We start from the raw sequence: 23,547 nt of genomic DNA on the forward strand, positions 1-23,547 counted from the left end.
GGGCTCCATGTTGTGGAATTGAGGAATTGAGCACGGAGGTTCACAAGCTCTGTCAGGGACAATGATACTCAAAGTCAACACAGTGTGTGTCACTCGGATGGGGCTGGGACCCTAGACGAAGGAATGTACAGAAGGGGATGTAATAAGACTAAGCTGAAAGGGCTGAGTGTCTGAGTAAGACACCCAGAGATGTCAGCGTGATTCATTGTCAAGTGAAAGAAAGGGGGCAGTTCCCAGAGCTGGATTCTTTCCTACTTCAGGACAGGATGTTTGAAAAAGGAACAAAGCAGTGAAGGCCAGTGAACTTTAAATGCTTCATTGAAGCCAGGCAGGGAATGGGGGTGGGGGGAAGGAGGCAGTTCCATCCTCAGGCGAAGGAATGGGCTTGAGTCTGTTGGTGTTATGTCTTTACCAAAAGTGATGTCAGGATGACAGCTGCAGACACTATCCAGAACAGGGAAGAAGTACTAGAAACTCACAAGGAAGAAAGGGGGTGAAAGAACACTCCAGCAATTTGATATACAAAGAATTAGTCAGAAGGTGCTGTTCAGCATCTATTACTATGACCCTATTTTGCATCTTCACTAATAAATCCAAATTCATTCAGAAACAAATAGGTCAAGATGGTTAGTTAAAAAACAGTGATTCCATAGGAGTGTTATTCCACTGGAGGTGCTTGGTGAATGGCCCATCTGAGGAGGGTCTCATACTCCTCGTATTTCCCAGAAGGACTTGGAGCAAATGGGTAGCAGCTTCATAGTCATATTTAATCATATCTATTTACAATAGGCAGAGAAATATTATAGATTTGTGCCCATTTTTAAATAAACTTTTTTTTTGTTTTGAAGCACACCCAGTGGTGCTCAGCGCTCACTCCTCGAAGAGTGTCAGGAATCAATCCTGGTAGGCTCAAGGGATCATATAGGATGCCAGGTCAGATGTGTGCAAGGCAAGGACTGTACTATGGCTTGATCCCTAAAAATAAACTTCTTAAACTAAAATACATTTCACCTACTTATAAAATAACAACAACAACAACAACAACAAATGTCTATGTAACCATCAATCCCTATGAGAAACAGAGTATCACATATGTAAGTGGAGCTCCTGTATTACTCCCGAGTTCTCCTTCCTGCCTGCCAGAGAGGGAGCTTCTGGTTTGATTGAACTGTCATTTCAAACAGGTTTGCACACTTGCATTACAATTATACACATAAATATTTGTAAATGAAAAGATATAATAGCTTTGCATAGTTTGTAACTTGATGGCAACAAGTGTTTTTTCATTATACTCCATATTATTTCATTGCATGTAACAAAAAAAATTATTTAACCTTTCTCTTGGTTGACAGACATTTAGTTGTTTTCTAGCTCTAGCTATAACACCCAAGCTATAATAACCAAGCTATAATACCCACTTAATATGTTCCTTCTTAACACATATTAGAGGAAAGACTTTTAAATACTGACTGAGAGAAGAAAGCACAGCCGCTGGTGCTCAGGGATTACTCCTGGCTCTGTGCTCAGGACTGACAATGCTTGGGGGCGGGGGGGGCCGTATATGGGTGCTGGGGATATTGAACCTGGGATGCATGGAAGGCAAGTGCACTGCCCACCATATTAACCCTCCAGTCACAGAGAGTAGGAATTTTTTAAGTGAGTTGTATGATTAGAGTTTAAGCAAGTAAGACAGAAATTCCCACAGTCCCTGGGCAACATGAAGAGTACATTTATTAGACTTGTGGTCATTGTCTAGTGACATTTCAGAATGTCTCCCTTCTGTCCTTTGTGGAAGTGTAGTATTTACTAGCCCCACAGATGAAACTGTCCTCAAGTAACAGTAGTCATCTGCACTGCTATTCCATAACTGTTTTTGTTACATTCCCAAACACTCTTAAATGGCATCTTGGTTTATCAGCTTTGAGCAAGAAATAGTATCCTTCACTTTCAAAAACTGTCCCTACAACACTGTGAGTTCTGTGAGTACTCATCTTAATATCCTATGATCCAAAGGCTAATCTGGAAATGCATGCAGGAGCACATCTTATTTAACTGTGAAATTTTAGGAAACATTCGATTTGTGATAGATTGTTAAGGAAGGGGCTTCTTTCTTCCTAAATCTTTTCTGAGTTCTAAGACAGATTAATCATAGAAATCCACAGCCATCTCAGTCAGGTTGTTTGAAAAATACCTTTGGCAAAGGTTCATTTCATTCAATATTTGGAATTTATGTTAATCATAATTCCTTACAATACTTTGAATATCTTTGTGTCATTATACTGAGATTTTCATTTCATTTCTGATACTGATAAACAGTCTAATTTCTCTTTTTTCTATTTAAAGTCATGTTAGAGGTCTATTATTTTATTAATCTTTCAAAAATCTATTGTCTAATTTGGCTGAAGTGATAGCGCAGCAGGTAGGGCATTCACCTTGCACGCAGTCAACCCGGGTTCGATTCCTCTTTCCCTCTCAGGGAGCCTGGCAAGCTACTGAGAGTACCACGTGGCAGAGCCTGGCAAGCTACCCATTGCATATTCTATATGCCAAAAACAGTAACAACAAATCTCACAATGGAGACATTACTGGTGCCTGCTCTAGCAAATCGATAATCAATGGGTTGACAGTGATACAGTGATTATTTCATTGATCTTCTTTTGAAATTTTTAAAAATTTTGTTGATATCTGTTCTTAAATTTCCTATTTAATTTTTCTGTTTAAATGGGGAATATTGTGCCCTACCTTTCCATTCTTGAGATGGAAACTTAGATCATGTATTTGAAAATATACATATGCATTTAATACTATGAATTTTGCAATAGCAGTCTTGTTCAAAATATCAAAAAATATTGAAGAATTGTATCTGAAATTGGATAGGAATTGCATCGAATCTATATAATAGTTTAGGTAAGTTGGTCATTTTTACAATATTTATTATTCCAGTCTTTAGCATGACATGTTTTTCATTTTCCTAAGACCTTCAGTTTCTTTCAAGAATATTTTGAAGTTTTCATGGTACAGATCTCTCACCTCCTTTATGAAGTTGGTTCCTAGGTACTTGATATTTTTGGACACTATTTTATATGGAACAGACTCTTTGATCTCTTTCTCCTCCTCTGATTCACTATTTGTATATAAGAATGCAACTGATATTTGTGTATTGACCTTGTTGCTGGCCACTTTACTGTATTGGCTTATTGTTGCTAGGAGCTGTTGAGAGGACTCTTTTTTTATTCTTTTTCTATTTGGATCACACCCAGCATTGCACAGGGGTTCCTCCTAGCTCATGCACTCAGGAATTACTCCTGGCGGTGCTTAGGGGACCATATGGGATGCCAGGAATCGAACCCGGTTCAGCTGCATGCAAGGCAAACGCCCTACCTGCTGTGCTATCACTCCAGCCCCAAGAGGACTCTTTAGGGACTTCAATGTACATCATCATGTCATCTGCATATAGAGATAGTTTGATTACCTCTTTTCCAATCTGTATCCCTTTGATTTCCTTATCCTGTCTCATTGCTGTAGCCAAGATTTTAATACGATGTTGAAGAAGAGTGAGGACAGTGGACATCCCTTTCTTGTGCCTGATCTTTGGGTGAATATTTTCAGTTTTACACCATTAAGAATAATATGGGATTTTTATAAATAGCTATTACTAATTGAGGAAGGTTCCCTCCACTTCGATTTTTTGGAGATGTTTTATTTTGCTTTTATCCTAAATGGGTGCTGGATCTTGTCAAAAATTTTTCCTGCATCAATTGATATATTATTTTCCTCTTTCCTTTTACTAATGTGGTGTATTATGTTAATTGATTTGTGTACATTGAAGCATTTTTTTTTTGCTTTTTGGGTCACACCTGGCGATGCACAGGGGTTACTCCTGGCTCTGCACTCAGGAATCACTCCTGGCGGTACTCAGGGGACCATATGGGATGCTGGGAATCGAACCCGGGTCGCCCGCGTGCAAGGCAAACGCCCTACCTGCTGTGCTATTGCTCCAGCCCCCACTGAAGCATTTTTGCATCCCTGGGATGAATCACACTTGATCATGGTGTGATTTTTTTTTGATGTGCTGTTGAAGTTATTTTGCCATTATTTTGTTGAGGATTTTTGCACCAATGTTAATCAAGGAAATTGGTCTGAAATTTTCAGTTTCTCTTTAATATATCAGTCAGCTATAGGTATCAATGTAATGTTAACTTCTTACAAGGTGTTAGGAAGGATTCTTGTTTCTTCAATAATTTGGAAGAATTTAAGGATCACCAGCAGTAAGTCTTCTCTGAAACTTTGATAAAACTTATCCATAAACCCATCTGGGCCAGAACTTTTATTCTCGGGGAGATTCTTGATTACCATTTCAATTTCCTTATTTGGAATTCACCTGTTCAGATTTTCTACTTCCTCCTCATTTACTTCCAGAAAATAAATATTTCTAGGAATCTGTCCATTTCTTCTAGGTTCTACAACATAGAGTAGAGTTGTTCATAATAAGTTCTCATGAAGTCTTGGATTTCTGGCATTCTGTTGTAATTTCTCTCCTTTCCTTTCTGATCTATTCTAAAACTTTCTACTTTTTCCCTCATGAGTCTAGCCAATGGTTTGTCTATCTTGTTTAAATTATTTGGAAGAACCAGTTCCTGATTTCATTGTTTGCATTGCCATCTTGGTTTCTATATTTTTTATTTTTGCACTGATTTTTCATTATTTCTTTTCTTCTACTAGTATTTGGATTAATTTATTGTTGGTTATCCAGATATTTAAGATGTCCATTTAGGTTGTTGATTTTATTTTTTTCCTTTCCTTATGAAGGCCTGTATTGCTAACCTAGCAATTGTGAGCCTAGCCACAGCCATGCTCAAGGCCCCTCTCCACACGTTCGGACGAGCCTCATGCATGAAGGAACCAGCAGAGGAACCCAGGTGTGTGAGACCTTAGGCTGAGACGTCTAAGCCTGCTTGGATTGGGACTGGCCTTTTCGCCTCTTCTGCTCAGATTTCCCATTTTCTAGTAGCTAGGCAATCACACCCAAGAACTGTCCCTGGCGCCATGTAATCCCAACGGCCAACATCCAGAGACTTAAAACCAAGCTCCCGGAAGCACACTGCCACTTCTCGGCCGTGTGACATCTCATAGCCTACTTCTCCTTCTGGGAGAATGTGGCAAGCTACTGAGAGTTTCCTGCCCACATGGGAGAGCCTCGCAAACTCCCCATGGTGTATTCATATGCCAAAACCAGTAACAATGCTGGGTCTCATTCCCCTGATCCTGAAAGAGCCTCCAATGCAACACCATTGGGAAAAACAAGTAAAGAAAGACTCCTAAAATCTCAGGGCTAGGATGAATGGAGACGTTACCGAGACTGCTCAAGAAATTCGAGGATCAACAGGATGATGATGATGATGATGATGATGATGATGATGATGATGATGATGATGATGATTCCCCCTAAATACTGCTTTTGCTGTGTCCCATACCTTTTGGTAACTTATTTCTTCATTATCATTAGTCTTAAGGAATCTTTTTATTTCCTCCTTCATTTCCTCTCTGATCCATGGATTATGTAGCAGCATGATATTCAGTCTCCAGGTGTTACAGCTTTTCTCATCTTTTTTTATGGTTAATTTCTATCTCTGTGACATTGTGATCTGTGAAGATGTTCGGTATGAATCTTTTATCTGTGAATTTATGTAAGTTGGACTTAAGTCCTAATATGTGATATATCTGAAAGAATGTTCCATGTGCAATAAAGAAGAATGTGTTTACAACTTTTTGAGGATAGAAGGTCCCATATAAATCCATTAGTCTAAACTTTTCTAGTTCCTCAAATAGGACAGAAGAGTCTTACTGATATCCTGTCTAGTGGGTCTATCCAGTGGTGACAGGGGGGTGCTGAAGTCTCCATTACTATTATGTTTCCATCCATGTGTTTCTCTAGTTTGTGAGCAAAAAGCCTTACAACTTTGCTGGCCCGACATTTGGTGCCTTTATGTTGATTAGAGTTAGTATTTCTTGGTCTATTGTTCCTTTGATCAATACGTAGTGTCCCTCCCTGTTTCTACTCATTTTCTTTAGATGGAATGAAATTTGGTGTGATATAAGTATGAATGTCCCAGCTGTTTTTGTTTTTGTTTTGTTTTCTATTGGCTTGTATAATTGTTTTTCATCCTTTCACTCCAAGCCTGTGTCTATTCTGTGATTTTATATACACTTTCTCTAAACAACAAATGGATAGGTTTTGTTTCCTGATCCAACTCGCTACTCAGTGTCTTTTGATGGGAGTGTTTAGTCCATAGCAATTCAGGAATATTATTGATATAAAGGGCTGTGTTGCCATTTTACTGTGTAGATTTGTGGCTTCTAAAATTAGTCATTTGGTTTATGTAAGTGGCTTTCAGTAGTTCATTCAGAGTTGCTTTGTTTGTCACAAATGTTGCCAGCTCTTGTTTGAGAATGTTTTTATCCCTCTGTGCCATCTAAATGAGAGCTTTGCTGGGTAGTGGGCTATAGGTTGCAAATTTCATTCATTCAATAATTTGAATATGTAATTTCAGTCTTTTCTCACCTGTATAATTTTGCATGGGAGATTTGCTGTAAATCTTATATTAATTCCCTTATATTTAAGGTTCATCTCTCTTGCTACTTTAAGAAGTTCATCTCTTTCTTTAGTTTTTGTCATTTTGATTACTATGTGCCTGGTGTTGTTCTGTCTGGGTCTACTTTGCTTGTTACTCTTTCAAACTCTTGAATCTGTGTAGCTGCCTCCCTGCAGAGAGTGAGAAAGCTCTCAGCTAATATCTCTCCCATCACTTTTTCTTTCCCTTTCCCTTTTTCTTCACCTTTTGGTATTCCTATAATACTAAGATTATTCTCCTTTTCTTTGTTTACTAAGTATCTTACATTTTTTCCCACACTTCTATTTCTTTTATTCTTTTTATTCTTTTATTCCTTTTATTATTTTTATTTATTATTATTTATTCTTTTGTTCTTTTACTCATTTTATTATTATTATTATTATTTTATTCCTTTTAAACTTCTTTATCAGTGCTGGCCTGTATTTTGTCTTAAAGTTCATCTAAACAGTTCTCCCCTAGAAGATTCTATTATTATGAGTTGCCAGTGTGTTCTTTAGCTCCTTAATTTCCATTTGTATGGAATCATCCAGGTTCTAAAAAAGTTCTTCTTTGAGTTGATTGAATCTTGTGATAGTTTAATTTCTCTGGTAAGTGCTTTTCTTAATCTCTGTTGCCAGTGCAGTGAGTGTTGATTTTAGGTCCTCATCAACCTCATCAACCAGGCTCAAGCAATTTGTTGGGCTTGGGGATTTGCTTGAGTTTCTATCCCTATCTGTGACTACAGCTAAGTTCCTTTGATTCCCCTCTGTTCTTTGAGGGATTTTTTTTTTTGGTTATTAATGGTGAAGGTTTAGATTCTCAGTTACTTGAGTACAGATCTTTTAGGTTGTTAATTCAAGGTAGCAACCAATACTACAACTGCTGTTCAGGTTTTTTTTTTTTGCTGTACAATATTGTTTGAGTATCCCCCTGTAGGATAACATAGCCTCAGGTAGTTTAGGTTTATTGGGTTACTCCCATTACAGTGCTCCCATTCCTCTTTGTTTATTTGTAGCTTCTTTCTTAGTGTTCTGTTGACTTGTAAATATTGTTTTTCTTTTCTCCTTGAGTCCTTTGCATATTCGTATGGACACAGGAAGACTTAGCAAATGTTATGCTTTTGTAACCTGGGAGTCATTTGACTCTATGATATTTTCCTCCTGGGCATCTGTTCTCTCGACCTAAGCCTCAGCTGCCCTTACTTCCTAGCAGCCCCAAAAGCAGGGTCCCGACGAGGGACAAGACGGACCCAGGGCAAGCGGTGAGTTGTGTGCTACCCTGGCATCGAGATGGGCCTGGCCAAAGTGCCTAATGTTTAACTATAAGTTAAGAGCTTGATCATGGACAAATGTTGTCATGATCCAAACAGTGATAAATAGATTTGGACCGTGCTAGGGTTAGGAATGATTAATTTGGCCTGAGTGCTGTGGTCTGAGCCTGTGGCAAGATGTTGCGAGGAGAGCTGCCTTGCAAGCCTCAATGTATCTCTTGCTATGTCCATACAAAAATAACTAGTATTAAGATGTTAATAAGTGTTTGGACTAAGGAAAGGAAAAAAACCTTAAGAGTCAGGAAGGGCTTTGGAATGCCCTGCCCTCAGGAAGGGTTTTCTTATGTTGATTTTGCTAGCTGGCTGTAGCCTGGAGGGCAAGGTGGGAGAGATGAGAGAAGCCAGAGAGGCTGCAGTTGATCCAGAGAGAGGCCAGAGCTGGGAGTGCAGGAGATGGGAAAGATGGAAGATTGAATAAACGGTAACTAATCAGCAACCAGCTTGGTCCTTGTTCTTCCTTCGCCTGTCCTTAACCACCGGCCGTCCCGATCCAGCCCATACACAGCAGTTCCAGAGCACCGAACGCGGGCGGTGAGACAGAGCCGCCCGGAGAGCACGTGAGTGCACGTGCCCCTCGGCGTGCTTTAGTTTTTTACACCCCCCCAAAAAAAATTGTCAGCTAGTTACTCACCTGTGTTAACTGACATTTAAGTCAATATAGAATCTATGAATAGGAATACCACTCTACACTGCCCTCCATATAAGCTATCACTGTATCACTTTATCACTGTTATCCCATTGCTTATCGATTTGCTCAAGTGGGCATCAGTAACATCTCCATTGTGAGACTTGTTACTGTTTTTGGCATATCAAATAGGCCATAGGTAGCTTGCTTGCCAGGCTCTGCTGTGTGGGCGAGGTACTCTCAGTAGCTTGCCAGGCTCTCCAAGAGGGACGGAGGAATCAAACTCAGATTGGCCATGTGCAAGGCAAACTCCCTATATGAAGTAATTTCTTCATGTGGCCATACTAATGGGTGCACAGTTTTAGATTTAGAGGTTAGAGTTATACTAACTGGAGCCAGAGCCTGGCATTGGAAGGAGGTTTGATGGCACTATGCTGCAGAACTGGGTCCCAGGTTTCCCTTTGACTGTGCTGGCTTTTACGCTGGGGAGGATGCAGTTCTGGGTATGCACTGCAAGCTCCTGGGTTAGAGTGATGTGAACTGGGCCAGTGCCTGGCAAGGGGGAAGGGGGCCCGACCATGCAGGGCTTCAGGATGGGGTCCTCCACCCTCAATTTTTTTAAAATATAAAAGGTACATTGGTTTGCCTCTATTTCATGAAGACTTCCCATTTCTCATTTCACAGTGATTTTCCCTCCTGTGTATCTTGCCTCTGCAAAGCATAGTATCTAGTGTTCTCCTGGCAAACAACTGAGTTATCAACTACTAATAAAGCTTTACAAAATGCATGCTCTGTTCCAGATATCTTTCTAAGCACTTCACATGTACTAATTTTGCCCTCATTTTGGTATAGTTACTGTCCTATCACCATTTTACAGAGGCAGAAGCCAAGTCTTATGGAGAATAAATGCTCACCCCAGGCTACAATTCTAGTGAGGGGTGAAAGTTGAATTTGGATTCCGGCATGTGAACTCTCAACTGCTCTGCTAAAACCAAAGCTATAGCTGGACGCATGTAGACCCTAAATTGGCTCTTGCTGTTTTTCTGGCAAAAATATTGTTTTGGATTTAATGAGAGACTAATTGCATTTTGCATCTTTATCTTTCACACCCCCATCAAATCCCCAGAACCCTGAAGAATTTGCTGATTCCTTATTAATAAATGTTCCTGCCATGTGGGCTGGCCCATAGGCACAATCTTTCACACTTTGAGAGCCTGAACTCCTCAGAGTGGGGAATAAACCTGCTCACCAGGGTTCATTTCACAAGTGCTGGCTTGGCACCTGTGCTTGACATGGAGGTTGCACACATTGCCCTGAACCTTCGCAGTCATTAGCCACTACGGGTTGTTGTGCCTTTGGACTCTCATGAGTCTGTGGACCAGTCCATGAAGCGCTGTTCAGCAACCACTGCCTTTGATCATGGCCTTTTTTTTTTATCTCATTATCCCACTGGGTTACTGTTATTTCTTCCCATACACTACTAAATCTCAGGCCTGGAAAAGCTCACGTCCTTGCCAAGACTGTGCAACTAACTACAGGGCGGCTGAAACTTAAGCCTAGATAGATCCTGACATCCAAATCTCTTGATACCACATCTTTTGTTACTCATCCTGTTCAACCCATATATTTGCTGCCCTTTCCATGAAGGGCACCTTCTCACTGTGGGTCAGTGGAATATGAGTTGAATTTTTTAAAAATGGAAAGAATCTAATCCACAATTGTATGAAACATGAATGAACAGGCACAGGAATAAACAATATAGATGGTCAGCAAGAATTGCCTAGGTGCTAACTCTGTGCCTGTCATCAGCTTGGATGCCATGCTAAGGTGCCATCCACACCTTTTAGGATATTCCAAATTTCTTGGTATATGCATTTCTTTGGTAACTGAATCTGACTACAAGAGCTTACCTGAACCCAATTAATCTGGAAATTTGGGGAGACAGAAAAAAGTAATCCAGGCTTGGTTTTAACATAAATAAAAGGGACTAAAATCGAAGTAAATTCTTGGGAAAATTCTGGACAGTGTTCTGGATATTTCTAGGCAAATTATAGGCAGCATTCTAAAGAGTTATTTTAAATGTTAAAAAAAATGAACAGATCCAGTTACCAAACAAGTACAGCTTGCTCAGATTTCCAGGAATTGAGCTGATGTCCCAGGATTTCCCACTTTACCTGGGACTGTTTCAACTTATGCTTACTTCCCTACATCCCATCTAGTAGGAGCTTTTTTCACTGTTGAAAGAATTCAGGTTTAGACAGCAAATTATACAGTCATCCTGGACTTTAGGGAAATTTATAACTTTCTCCAATTTTCCCCAGGCCAGAAAATAAGTTGGCTTTCGAGGATAATTGAGTTGCCTAACTTCTGCTCCTTTATATAGACCTCTGCTTCAGAGTCACCACCCACACTTTGCATAAGTCCTAGGGGGACAGCCCCCCATATCTGCGTTTGTGTTTCTTTCCAGGTTTAGCACTAAAGCCAAAAAAATTCTACCACTGGACCACAAAAAACATGAAATTTAGATTCACTGTATCTGTTGTATATCCGCCCTGAAAGTTTCTTTCTGCATGATAGGTAAACCTCAGTTTCTTTGTCAACAAGAAGAGGTATTAATCACCATCTTATCACATGGGATTGTCAAACTGATGAAACAGTGTAAATGTAAGCATCCAGCACAGTGCCTAGAGCAGAGAGCTCACCTATCTCAGCAGGTAATACAGAAATACAAAGTGTACTAAAGTACACACAGGAAATAGAGACTCTGAGGGAATATAGCAGCATATATGCAGTGTATTATCATATTTCAAACTCTCACACTACAAGTTACAATAACTTCTTCATCTTTATAGAAAATGTTAAATAGGGCACAAATATTTCATAGAAATATTTTGCAAAATCTCCTAAATCTGCACATGCATGTTATGATTCAGCAGAGCCACTCCCTGGAATACATCAAACAAAATGCACTTATATTCTCACCCAAAACATAAATGTTCATTACAAGGCAATTCAGAACAACCACAAACTTCTAAATCACCATATGTCCATAAACAGATGAGTCAATGGTGTGTTATAGTCATATAACAGAACACTACACAAAAATGAGAATGAGTGAAATTTACTGTCAAAGAAGCTGTACGTGGAAAAGTGAACACTGTCTGAGTCTATTTCTATTATACTACATTCAAGAACTGAAAAAAAAAACCTACAGTGTTCAAAGTCAGAGTTATGGAAGAGTGGCATCTACACAGGACATAAGAGGCTTGTGGTGGTTTGGAATGTTTGGTTGGGTTTTATTTTTAAGATTCTGTTTTCACATCCATTTGGTATGTAAAATATACTGATTAAAATGTGAGTTGTTCTGAACCATGTTAAGATTTAATAAAATACTAAAATAAAAAAGTTAAATGTGAACATTTCTTTTTTAGAGAGCAAGAGAAAGTCAAATTAAGAAGTAGACATGTAGGATTAGGCAGTGAGTTCTTTCATTTAATAAATGTCCACCCTTGATTTTCTACTAGTTGTTGTGAAGGATGGTGGGAAAACCAAGGTACTGAGAGTTTGTGTCTGTTTTTCATCACCTCTCTCACCAGCATCTACAACATTCTCTCCATCAATGTCATCTTTATCAACAATTTCTCCATGATTTTCTCCAAAATCATTTCACAAGTACCAGTTTCTCTCTCATAATCATCTATCATCCTCTACAACAAAATCTCCCTCGTTACGATCTCCATCAGCATCAACTCTACCAATATCTCCATCATCCTATCCATCAGCATTGTCTTATCAACATCACCATCTCCCTCATCTCTGTCATCTTTTTATCATCATATCCTCAATCATTAACATCTCCATAATCCTCTGCATCTGCACTATCTCTGTTATCATCACCAACATTTCTTAGTGCTTCCCAGGTGCCAGGAATGGTTTCAAATACCTTATTTTAAATTGTGGATTAGCTTTATCTTCAAATAACTCATTTTACAGATGTATATATTAGATGCAAAGGTGTAGTAACACAGTTATACAATTAGGAAGACGTGCAGGCCAAATCTAAACCCATGGTATGTGCCCTGAACCACACAGCCTTGTACTAAAGAATGCAGTCTGTTTATCAGTGCTGTGTGTCCACAAAAACAGAATTTGATTAAACTAACTCAAAAACTGCCGCTGGCCCTGTAGAAATACTGAAGTCCACTCCACTAACCTGGATTTAGTCTCATTCCTTTCAACCTCAACTTCAGGGATCTTGAGACTGGATGTTGTGTCAGAGAGAGCAAGGGAGGGAGGGAGTGTTGACATTGCAGCCTGGAATACAATCAGACAGTGAGTTGTGAGGCTAGGTCCCCGGATCTGGCACACAGAGCATTCATCATATAGGCAAGCTTTGCTTTGGCACTCAGATTATCAGTGCATAGAACCTGAAAGGCAGAATGTTTAGCACACAGTGCCAAAGACTATGGAAAAAAAGGAGCACTGATAAGGACAAATCAGAGTTGGCAGAACCCCATGAAAGGACCCTAATACAAGCAGGAAGGTAATTAGGGCAAAAGGAAAGAGGTAGCAGGGTCCTCTAAGATCACCCCTCTTTATGTTGCCAGTAAAATAGAGAGGAATTCCCAAAGGTCAACTTGTCCAGTCCCTTGTCTGCAGGAAGAGTGAAAACAAAGCCACCCAGTCATGCTTCTCCCCAGATACACCCACACCATCAGCCTGACATCAAGGGTGCACAGAGTGAAGAGGCAGGATCTAATGCAAATTGAACAAGAAAACTCAAAACATTTTATTTTCAGACCGCCCAGTATGGGACAACCCTATCTCTAAAAAAAATCTATCATTTCTTACCTAAAAACACACATGCAAAATAGAGCACAGGAAAAAGTGCATTTTCTTACATAACTAATATTGTCACCAACTTGGGGAGCAAAATAAAAGGACTCCTCCAAAATTATGTCCTATAAAATTGTTGAGTAACAGAGTAAAAGTAACAGAATGGGAGACTAACACCCAAGGATGATAGAGATAAGGGCCAGGAGGATCACTCTACGGCTTGGCTGGTCTCATATGCTGGGGGAAAAGTCTGCTGAGATAGAGAAGAGACTACTAAGTGAATGATGCTTGGAGGGCTAGCTTGGGATGGGAGATGCGTGCTGAAAGTAGACTACAGACCAAACATGATGGCCACTTAGTATCTGTATTGTAAACTATAACACCCAAAGGAGAGAGAGAGTAAAAGGGAATGTGCCTGCCACAGAGGTGGTGGGGGAGGGCCCTTGGGGGTGGGTGGGAGAGATACTGGGAACATTGGTGGTGGAGAATGGGCACTAGTGGAAGGATGGGTACCTGATCATTGTATGACTGAAACGTAATCATGAAAGTTTGTAAATATGTAACTGTATCTCATGGTGATTCATTACAAATATTTTTTAAAGTAAAATAAATAAATGGAAAAAAACAGGGAAAATATATGAAGAAAAATAGAAAAATAAAATAAAATTGTTGAAACTCCCAGATAAGAAAGGCTCTAAAAATTAACCATACAGAAGGAAGGGACAAAGAGAGGAACAGAACAGAGCAGAGGAAAAATGCCCGGCTCCCTCAGTCAATAACCTGGAGATCCTGAATCTGAAGTACTACATACAATTCCCTGCTTTGTACAGCCAGGCCTTCTCACTTCCCCCAGTTACTGGATGCTGGTGGACTTAGGACAGATTGCCAGCAGGGTAACTCTTCCAGGGAGGCCATTACAGATTTTTCTGCCTTCAAAGACTGGGACACAATGCTAGTAAGTGAGGTTCTGGATGACACCACCTAGAGCCTGTGATATAAGGGTTCAGGATTTGGACCCAGTCGGCCAACCTCATGGCGTGTGCACCTCATGGTTCTCCATGCTGTTGGAGAACTTCAAAGCTGCTCTCTAGTGTCATGTATCCATCTTGTCTGTTTCCTGATGCATTTCCTGAATATTCAGAGACTACAGAGACACAAGGAAGGAACATTAAATCTTCGGGAGAGGGAAGACCTTGCTGCTGATTATCTTCCCTAATAGACAAAACAGCCCACAACAAGTGTCAAAGCCCAGGATGACCCACAGCTTCTACTCAGCCAGAGTGCTAACGCAAAGCTCTGATGATGCTTAATAGGTCAGAGTCAAGATCCAAACTGATCATCTGGGATGAAACCAATGCTTTAAGGACTGACTGATGACAAAATAAACACCCCAAGCAGAATGACATCATTTTGAATGTATAGAGTTGTGGGTTCAAAAGAGATCAGAAAAAGTAGATTCATCCACATATGGCCAAAGGGAATAAAAGCAGAGTCACATGCGCAGATTCCATTTCAGTGAGAGCAAACCCACATGCACAAGACCCCCCACATGCACCTGTATACACACCTGTAGGTATTTGTGTGATCAAGGGAAAAGATAAGACAGTATATAATTCTAGCTATTAACAATAATTACCGGGGTGTGGAAGGGGGAGGAAATGTTATTCATGTTCCAGGTCCCTGTTTGTATCTCAGTATGGTGTTGATTCACTTGTATGCGAGGAAGAATTACCTTCGTCATGTAAAACTACCCAATGATGAATGCAGTAAAAATTATCATCACAGTGCCATGTGCATAGTGGGAACTTATAATTTAAAAAAATACAGTTTCTATTTTATTTTGTCTCCAGTTCCTCTCAGAAGACCACTTTTAAATGTTATAGGGGGGCTAATCTAAAGAAATATTTTGCTCAAGGCCAAGATTTTTCTGTGCCCCACCTCTAGTTAATTGGGAAAAACTTCATTTCACCATTACTCCACACACAATATTTATCTGCCACCACAATAAGCTTTCACTAAAATATATAAAAAATATGCAATATATTCTATGGTCAACAGACCATGCTGTGAATTATCTGCTGTTTACCATTATCTATGATCAGCCTCCTCTTTATTACAAAACTAATGAAAACTGATCATACCAGGCCAACTCCCAATTATCTTGGCATGTATACATGCAAAGTTCTGAGGAAGTAAAAGCCAACTTTCCACCACATCTCTTACAGGAAGTCAAAGGGTTGGTTTTAAGTTTCTTCCATCTTTTCCTGTCCCTGGCTACTCCATGAAAGAGGCAATTCCAGAGGGCAAGAGTTACCACAAACTGGAAGGATGGGGACACAGTAGTGCACAGTAATCTATAAACTGAGATCCTCTTGACTCTCTAGTTGGCTATGGAATTTGCCCTGGCCATTCTTGACACATTGAATCAAGAATATAATTGCAATGCTTAGCTACCTTGTATGGCTACAATGCACCTTAATATTTACAAGCTCTAAAAGGCAAGAGAAGGTGGCAAAGGCAAGACAAATACTAAGTCAATACCTGACCATAAGTAATGTAATGAGAAAAGGCTGCAACAAAATTGTGTGTCAAGGAGATGAAGAGATAGCATAGCTCAGGGTCAGGGGCATATGCCCTGCTTGTGTTGTGTAGGACCTTAGTTCAAACTTTGGCACCACATGGCCCCCTGAATACCAGGTGCAATCCTGGTAGGCTCCAGTGGTGCTGGACCCTAGCATCACCTCCTCAAGAATCATTAGACCAAGTGGACCAAGTACCGCTGAGTGTGGCCTCCTATGGAAAGACAGGGCAAGTTCATGAGAGTGTGAAGGATGGAGGTATGGGGAAGGGGGTCACCTAGGAAGAAGATATGGACTTGGGAAGGGACTTGTCAGTAGAAATAACTTGACCAAGAGTATAGAAGAGGAACATATTTATAACTGGTTTAAACCATAGTTAGCCCTTAAGGGATGATGGGAAATGGTCAGTGTTGGTCAGTGTAGGAACACTTACATCAGTCTTTCTTCAGCTGATTTTCCCTATTACATTCTTTGTCTGTCAGTAATACAGGATTGAATTTTTCAGTTCAGTCAAACTTTGTTTCTATCTGGCTAGTTACTGGTTACTAATACATCCATGGGAGCAAAAGCAGCAAATACAACCATCCAACCAACCAAGTGAGGGAAATACCATTTGTTTCCTCCCCATTCTTTCAGATAAGAAAACAGAATCATAGAGAAAAAATGAAATACGGTCATACAGCAGGGACCTGGTAGGGTCAGAAGTCAGGTTTGTTTGATTCCAGAACTCATGTCTTTTTGACCATGCTGGAATGATGCTCACTAAACTAGACTTGTTTGGTCCAGATCTGAGATCCAGAGTCAGGGCATCCAATTCTTCACTGTTAAAGGGCCTAAATTAAGAGGTTTTCAGCTCTGTGAGCCAATATGGTCTCAATAACACAATCCACAGCATCCTTTTAGCATGAATGTATCCACAGATGATAGAAAACAAATTTCACAGCATTTGTAAAAGTTTGTGTTCTAATAAAACTTTACTTATAAGACTAGAGGACGGACCATGGATATAAAAGGACAACTCCAGGGCTGTAGAGATAGTACAGGTTAAGGTCCTTGCCCTGCATTTAATCTGAAACTTCTCCTATATTGGTCACCACACATGGTCTCCCTGAGCACCACTAGGAGAATCCCTGAGCATCACCAGGTTTCCAAACCTAACAGTCATATCTGATTCTATGTAGCTTCTTCTTTAAATCATTTAGACAATGTCTACTAAATGTCTATCTGCATCAGGCAATGATCAAGGTTCTGAGATAAAGAGAAGTTCCTAAGTTCTACCTTCAAAAAGGTTAGATCAGAGCAAGGTTTTGTCTCATCTTTCCCTATGCCTAACACTCTAGACCTAACCTTACTATTCTCTCAACTCAAATTCTGATCACCTGGGGTATTTACAGAACTATCATTGCATGATCTTACTGCATGGAATTTATAAAAACAACTGGCCATGGAGGAACTCAGGTCTGATACTTTTACAAGAACCCTAGGTGATTCAGCAGGGCTGTGATCTCTTAGTTACATAACTGAAAGGGACACTCCATCTCTCCTACCTACTGTTTGACATAGGGTAAATCTCTGGAGCCCTAAAATTTCATATTTCAATATTAGTAGTTTTAGAGTCTCCAGATGAAAACAAACCAAACAAACCAACAAATGACTATAAAATATGATGAATGCTAATACCATAGGACTCTTATGAGGATGCAATGCTTTTTATTTTTTATTGATTTATTCATTTAAGTTTATTTGTCCTTTTTTTTCTTTGCTTTTTGGGTCACACCTGATGATGCACAGGGGTTACTCTTGGCTTTGCACTCAGGAATTACTCCTGGCAGTGCTTAGGGGACCATATAGGATGCTGGGAATCGCACCTGGGTCGGCCGCATGCAAGGCAAATGCCCTACCCACTGTGCTATGGCTCCAGCCCCACTGCAATGCTTTTTAAACTACAGATGGTTCTATAGATGTAAAGCCCCACTGGCATAGTACTGTAATTATTAGGTTCTCATGTGAGGTAGTGCCTCCCTGCTTTCTCTCCCCAGTTTTGGCCTTGACTCTTTGAATCAAAGAAGCCTTTAGCTTTCCTAAAATAATTTGGAAAGACCAGTCCATAATATTCCTGGTTCCTGGGTTAGTGTGCTGTTGGCCTTCCCTTTAATCCAGTAAGGAAACCACGTGAGGCTGCCTTGAGTTTAGCCTGGTGTGGTTGAACACTTTTGTACTGCAGGTCTCCATATACAGTCTGAGATAGCTGATCTTTCAGTGTTACTGTTAAATCTTTAAATCAGTGGTATATTTACGCTGATTTAATGGATAAATGTCCAAAGCCAAGTGTTTTCCTGAGCTTAGAACCACAGGAGAACAACTATTCACTTTTTTTTTTTTTTTTTTTTTGCTTTTAGGGTCACTCCTGGCTATGCACAGGGCTTACTCCTGGCTCTGCACTCAGGAATTACCCCTGGTGATGCTCAAGGGACCATATGGGATATTGGGAATCAAAAGTGGGTCGGCCATGTGCAACGCAAACACCCTACCGGCTGTACTATTGCTCTAGCCCTCAACTATTTGCATTTTGCTGAGCCTGAGCTCTTTGCTAGGTTCTCCCCATATAGTAGCTCATTTCATTTTTAGAATAGTCTTGAGAAGTGAGAAGAGTTAGTGTCCTCATTGATTAGAGGAATAAGACACTGCTGAGAGTTTGAACAGCTTGTGAGCAAAGGTGCCAGAACACAAACCTAGGTGAATTAAAATTATTTTCAGGGAATCCTGGGGCTACTATGAAGAATCTTGTTCCTCATGCGCCAGGGTTCAGAGAGACATCAAATTATCTAGTGGATTTTTTTCCTCGGGTTTTTTCCCCCATTTTTTAATGGAGAGACTCAAAGACCCTCTACTCTCCCTTGCCTTTGCAAGTCCTTCACCTGAGAAGTGTTGCAAAGCACTACAAAATGAGACAACAGTCCCAGAAAAGGAATTTCCTACTTACACAACATCTCGATGGTTCATTTTTACAGCTTCATAAGGAAACAAACAAACAAATCAAACACATGAGGAGAGAGTTGAAGAAAAGGATGCTTAGAGAAGAGAGGAATTCACTGACTGTGACCACCCCCACTCCAAAATCCAGGCCACTCAAGAGAAGTTGGCCACTAGCTAAGCCTCCTAAAAGCTGAAAAGTCATCCAAGGCCATGGTTAAAGAGAGAAAGAGCTTGAGCAAAACAGAAACAAATGTGATCTTCAAGTCATAAATGTCAACTTGCAGGGTAACTCTGAAGCTGTGGGATGGACCAGGAGAACCTGCAGCTGCTCTCTGTGGCTCTGAGACCACCCTGGGGCCAGAGCAGCAGGCCCCCATCCACCTGAAATTTGACACATGGTTGAATGTCTTTGATTTATGCCTGTCATGCTTCCCCTTACTCTGACCCTGAGCACTCGAGAAAATTCTGCCTGACCAAAATGAACTTAGCTTTTTTCTTCAAAACTATGGGATCTCGAGCCCCACATTCACACTTCCTCATCACGCATCAACACATGCAGCCTGCTCTACTCTCCTAATGGAGCTAGAGGGGGCTGGGTTGGCAGGGAAGGGGAGCTTCAGGTCAGATGTTGAGGATTCCCAGCATCTCTTCCCACCTCTCAGGTTGAGCAAATATTCTTCTACTGGCCACCCTTTCTGGAGTGTATATGAGTTCTAGAAACTCTACCCATCGTCCTTTCATTGTGGAATCAGGCTTAAGGGATGTATTTCCCAAAAAACATAAGATTTAGGTAGCTGAAAATCTAAACAGCAAAATTAGGATATTCCTAGTATGAAGAATTCACAACATTACTAGCTCTTTTCTCAGTCTTTTTTGCACAGATATCACCTTTTAGTAAGCTTTGGAGGTAAACAGCATCTTCACTACACAGATAAGGAAGCTGATGCTCGGCTGGAATAAGCCATTAGTTCCAAGTTTCTTCTTTTCCCCCAAGCCAATGTGCCCTGGAGTCTACACACTTTCTGTGGTACCAAGCAACATCTGAACCCCCGAGTGAAGAACTTGGTATCCCTTGTCGCTGAGACACTGCCTCAGACCCTGGAACACCACAGGGCCACCCACTCTCAAAGCCAAGGACACCCTTTAAGTGTATTGTCCTGCTGAGTACAGTTGCCTTCAGACAGTTAGGAGAGCTGGAGTATGTATCTTGTCTGAGTATTCTGAGCTCAGAAATGACCCGAGAGTCAGCCAGAAGCTGAAATTGATAGAGGGGGCACTGAGCCCAAGTAGCAGCAGCCTAGAAATCAGCTTCCAGCTGAAGTTGGTGAAAAGTCTCCAAGAGGCAACTCACAAGGGACAGGATTCCATGAACTCTTCCACAGTTGACAAAGAGTTGAAAGCCCACAGCTTGGCTCCAGTGCTCCCTGAGCTGGCTTGTGCTGTGACCAGAGTGTTTATGGGGGTCTCCCTCTTATTCCAGGGTTCCGTCTTTTCAGAGTATTAGACCTTTTATTTATAAATTTATGGATTAAGTGAGATCATGCCTGGAGTTTCTTCTGTGGCACACTTTAAATCAAATCCTGACCCTTTCCCACCTTCCCCTTCCCACCTGCATGCCAACAGCCCTCTTCTTCACCTGGGCCTACGGCCCCACAGTGCTGGGAGGAGTTTAACCTAGTGGTCAATGTGACTGGGAAAGAAGACCGGGAGAGGTTCCCATAGAAACAGGCCACCCTTTCAAACCCACCTGAAACAAAGCCACTGCAGGGCTTTCAACTGCCCTGCCTTCCAGTCACAGCCCCTTCCTGAACTGTCTCTGTTCTAATACCCAGGATGAATTTTCCCTCTTCCTTTTATCCTGAGGGTGAGCAGGCGTATTCCCTCCCTACTCAAGGAGTTGGGGGAAAGCTAGAGAACTCAGCTAGGAAACAGGAGGCAAAGCAAGACAGTAATAGCACTGTTGTGGGTTCAAGGAAGGAATTGGGAGTCCCACGCACCTTCCAGCACCCAGGAGAAGTGGGCTTCTTGTGCATTCCTGGCTGAAGCCAAGACCCTTAGCATTGCCAGGCAGCCAGAAACCAGAGGCTGCAAACTCAGTTCCCTGGGACCAGCTCCCACACATCTTCTTTTACATGCAGTCTTGTTTACATGGCCCTTGGGGATACTGCCTTCACCACCCTCTTCCCGCCCCGTGACACACAGGTTGAACACATCCCCCTGAAACAAGAAGAGTCCACTCTAACATTGCTGTCTGCTTAATCTTTTTATGGCACTTTCCGAGGGATTCATCTGTACAACTTCTAAAATCCTTCCCAAATCTTGAACTTCGGGTGAGTTAGTTTTCAGATCCAGATTTCTTCCCCATCCCTTCCTCCTTTCATTTTTCTAGGACACTGGGCTAGTGTGGCGACCTTCCTCCCACCCAAACACTGCAGACTGTCTCTACTGCAAAAGACAAAACCAGAAAGCTGGCGAAAGCAAAGCCAGAAGGGTTGTCTTTGTGGTGACTGAAACCCAGCAATTGACATTCAGCGCCAGGCATTGGACAGCCCAGGGGGGTCCATAGGTCATGCAGGTCTGCACTCTCCTTGTTCCCATTTTTAATGGGAAACAATCCCCCCTCTTGATCCTAGAGAAAATCCCTCCCTCTTTCAGCTCACTTTACCGGAGAAATCCAAGTTACTGACACCCAAATGAAAAAGGAAGATGGAGCTTATAACCAGCTGGACTTTCATTCCCATGTGGGTTTCAAGGAAAACCTCCAGGGAGTTTTCTCCTAGAGAAGTGTGGTTTTCCTCTCCATCTTCCCAAGAACTTTCCCAGCTCCCCCCAAAACTGTGGCAGAGCCGTGGAGGCAGAGAGAGAAGAGTTAAATGAAGCCCAGCCCTCAGCAATCTGGGTTCAATTTTGATAAAAATCTCTCTCCCTCTCCCCCTCCCCACCAACCCCCTTCCTCCAGCCCACAGCTCAGACATGTATCTTTATGTTAAGAGTTTGCATCTTGTTTAGGGGCACAGCTGTGCTCCCTGAGAAGCTAGCATGTCCCCCAACCGTGGGCACATGGACTAGACACGTTCACCGGTTCCAGGGACAGGAGGATGATCCCAGGGCGCCACCACCTCTTCCTTCTCTGAAGGATCACGGCCTCCAGCTTGGAATCTCCCTTCCAGGCTTCATTAAAGCCTTCAGGGCTGGTGTTGTCAGAGCCAGAGCGCAGCGGGTAGAAACTCAGGTATGAGACCCCGCGTCAGTTCCTCTTTCCTCTGAGGCACGGTCTCCTGCATGGTTCCACTGGCCTAAGAACCTCCAGCACCCTCTGCTGTGTCAGTCGGCCAGAAGCCAGACCTGATCGGCAGATTGGGGGTTGGTAAGGGGTTAAATCATCCATCACCCAAATGAAGGCACAAGTTGAACTGGGGGTGGATTGGGGGGAGGGGGGTGTGCAAAGTCACCATCATAAAACCTTGTTCATTAAGGAGTACTAGTTAGGTTTGTCCACTTGGTGATAACAACAATCGGATTTCAAGGCAACCCAAAAAAGCGCTTCAAAAAAGTTTACCAAAGACATTTCCCTTGTCCAGATGGAGCCATCCAGACACACACTAAAATCACACGTATGCAAACAGACACTCAGAAACCAGGGGCTCCCGCAAGCCCCTTGGCGCAGCGGGGGCAGCCCTCCTGCGGAGTCCCGCTCTCCAGTCCCCGGTAACGAGTCCCGAGAAAGCGGAGGGGAGAGAAGTGTAGCGGGAAGTTCCCGCGGCTCGCGCCCACCCGGCCCGGGGCGCAGAGGGGAGCAGGGAAGCGGCACTTACTCCGTGGGGCCCATGGTGCGTCCCGCTGCTGGCCGCTGCTGGCCGCTGCTGGCCGCTGCTGGCCGCTCTGGCCCGGCTGCGCGGGCGGCCCCAGTGTCCCGAGACAGCCACGGCCACCCCCCCAGGCCCGCCTCGCGCCCGCCCGCCCCGCTCTGACGTCAGGCGTCTCGGAGCGGGGTGCTTATGGCAAGGAGGCGCTGCTTTTTCCCTAGGTAGAGATCTGATTGCAGCCCTTAGGATTTGTAATTTTCACACTTTCAGACAGAAAGGAGGGGAGGGGAGGGAGGGGAGCAGGGAGGGGCGAGGCAGACAATGAGGGTAGCTGTTTCCAGCTCTGCGCAAAAGCCTTCCCAGCTGCCCTCTGTTTTGTCAACAGGTCAGGGGCCAGGACCAGGCCAAAGCGGCTACCTGGACAGTGGGTTTCTCCCAGCTTCCCCGCTGGGTCCTCAGGACCGGTTGAACTGCGCAGAGTGTTCTGAATGTGGGGTCGGGGCAGCTGGAGGACATCCGGTCTTGGGCCAGGGCCTTGCCGGGGACAGCGAGTCTCAGGAAGGTGCTGGGTTAGAAGGAGATGGGCAGGAGAAAACAGCTAATTAGAAGCACTGGTCCACACCCAAACAGCTTTTCCAGTTCTTTCAGAGTGTATACGAAATAAAAAGTTTATTTTTATTAAATTATGCTCCACACTCCCTGCCTCTGTATAGCTTTCCCAACTCAGTGCCAGCCAATTCATCTTATTTCATTGCTTACATACGGAGTTTGAGTCGCTTACAAT

General features: G+C 42.3%; 1 protein-coding gene across 3 annotated transcripts in view; it reads right to left on the reverse strand.

The window, feature by feature from the left end:
* Nucleotides 1–22,829, reverse strand: part of DAAM2 (dishevelled associated activator of morphogenesis 2) — a 112,900-nt gene extending 90,071 nt beyond the window's left edge. For 2 of the 3 annotated variants that reach the window (XM_055139482.1, XM_055139480.1), the window contains exon 1: nt 22,773–22,823. The gene's annotated coding sequence lies outside the window, so the exon portion shown is untranslated. Of the gene's footprint in view, nt 1–12,779; nt 12,881–22,772 lie in introns of all 3 variants that reach the window. The other variant, XM_055139481.1, reaches the window with a different exon arrangement.
* Nucleotides 22,830–23,547: the final 718 nt, after the last annotated feature.

Source organism: Sorex araneus, chromosome 5 (genome assembly GCF_027595985.1).
Source record: "Sorex araneus isolate mSorAra2 chromosome 5, mSorAra2.pri, whole genome shotgun sequence".
NCBI lineage: Eukaryota > Metazoa > Chordata > Mammalia > Eulipotyphla > Soricidae > Sorex > Sorex araneus.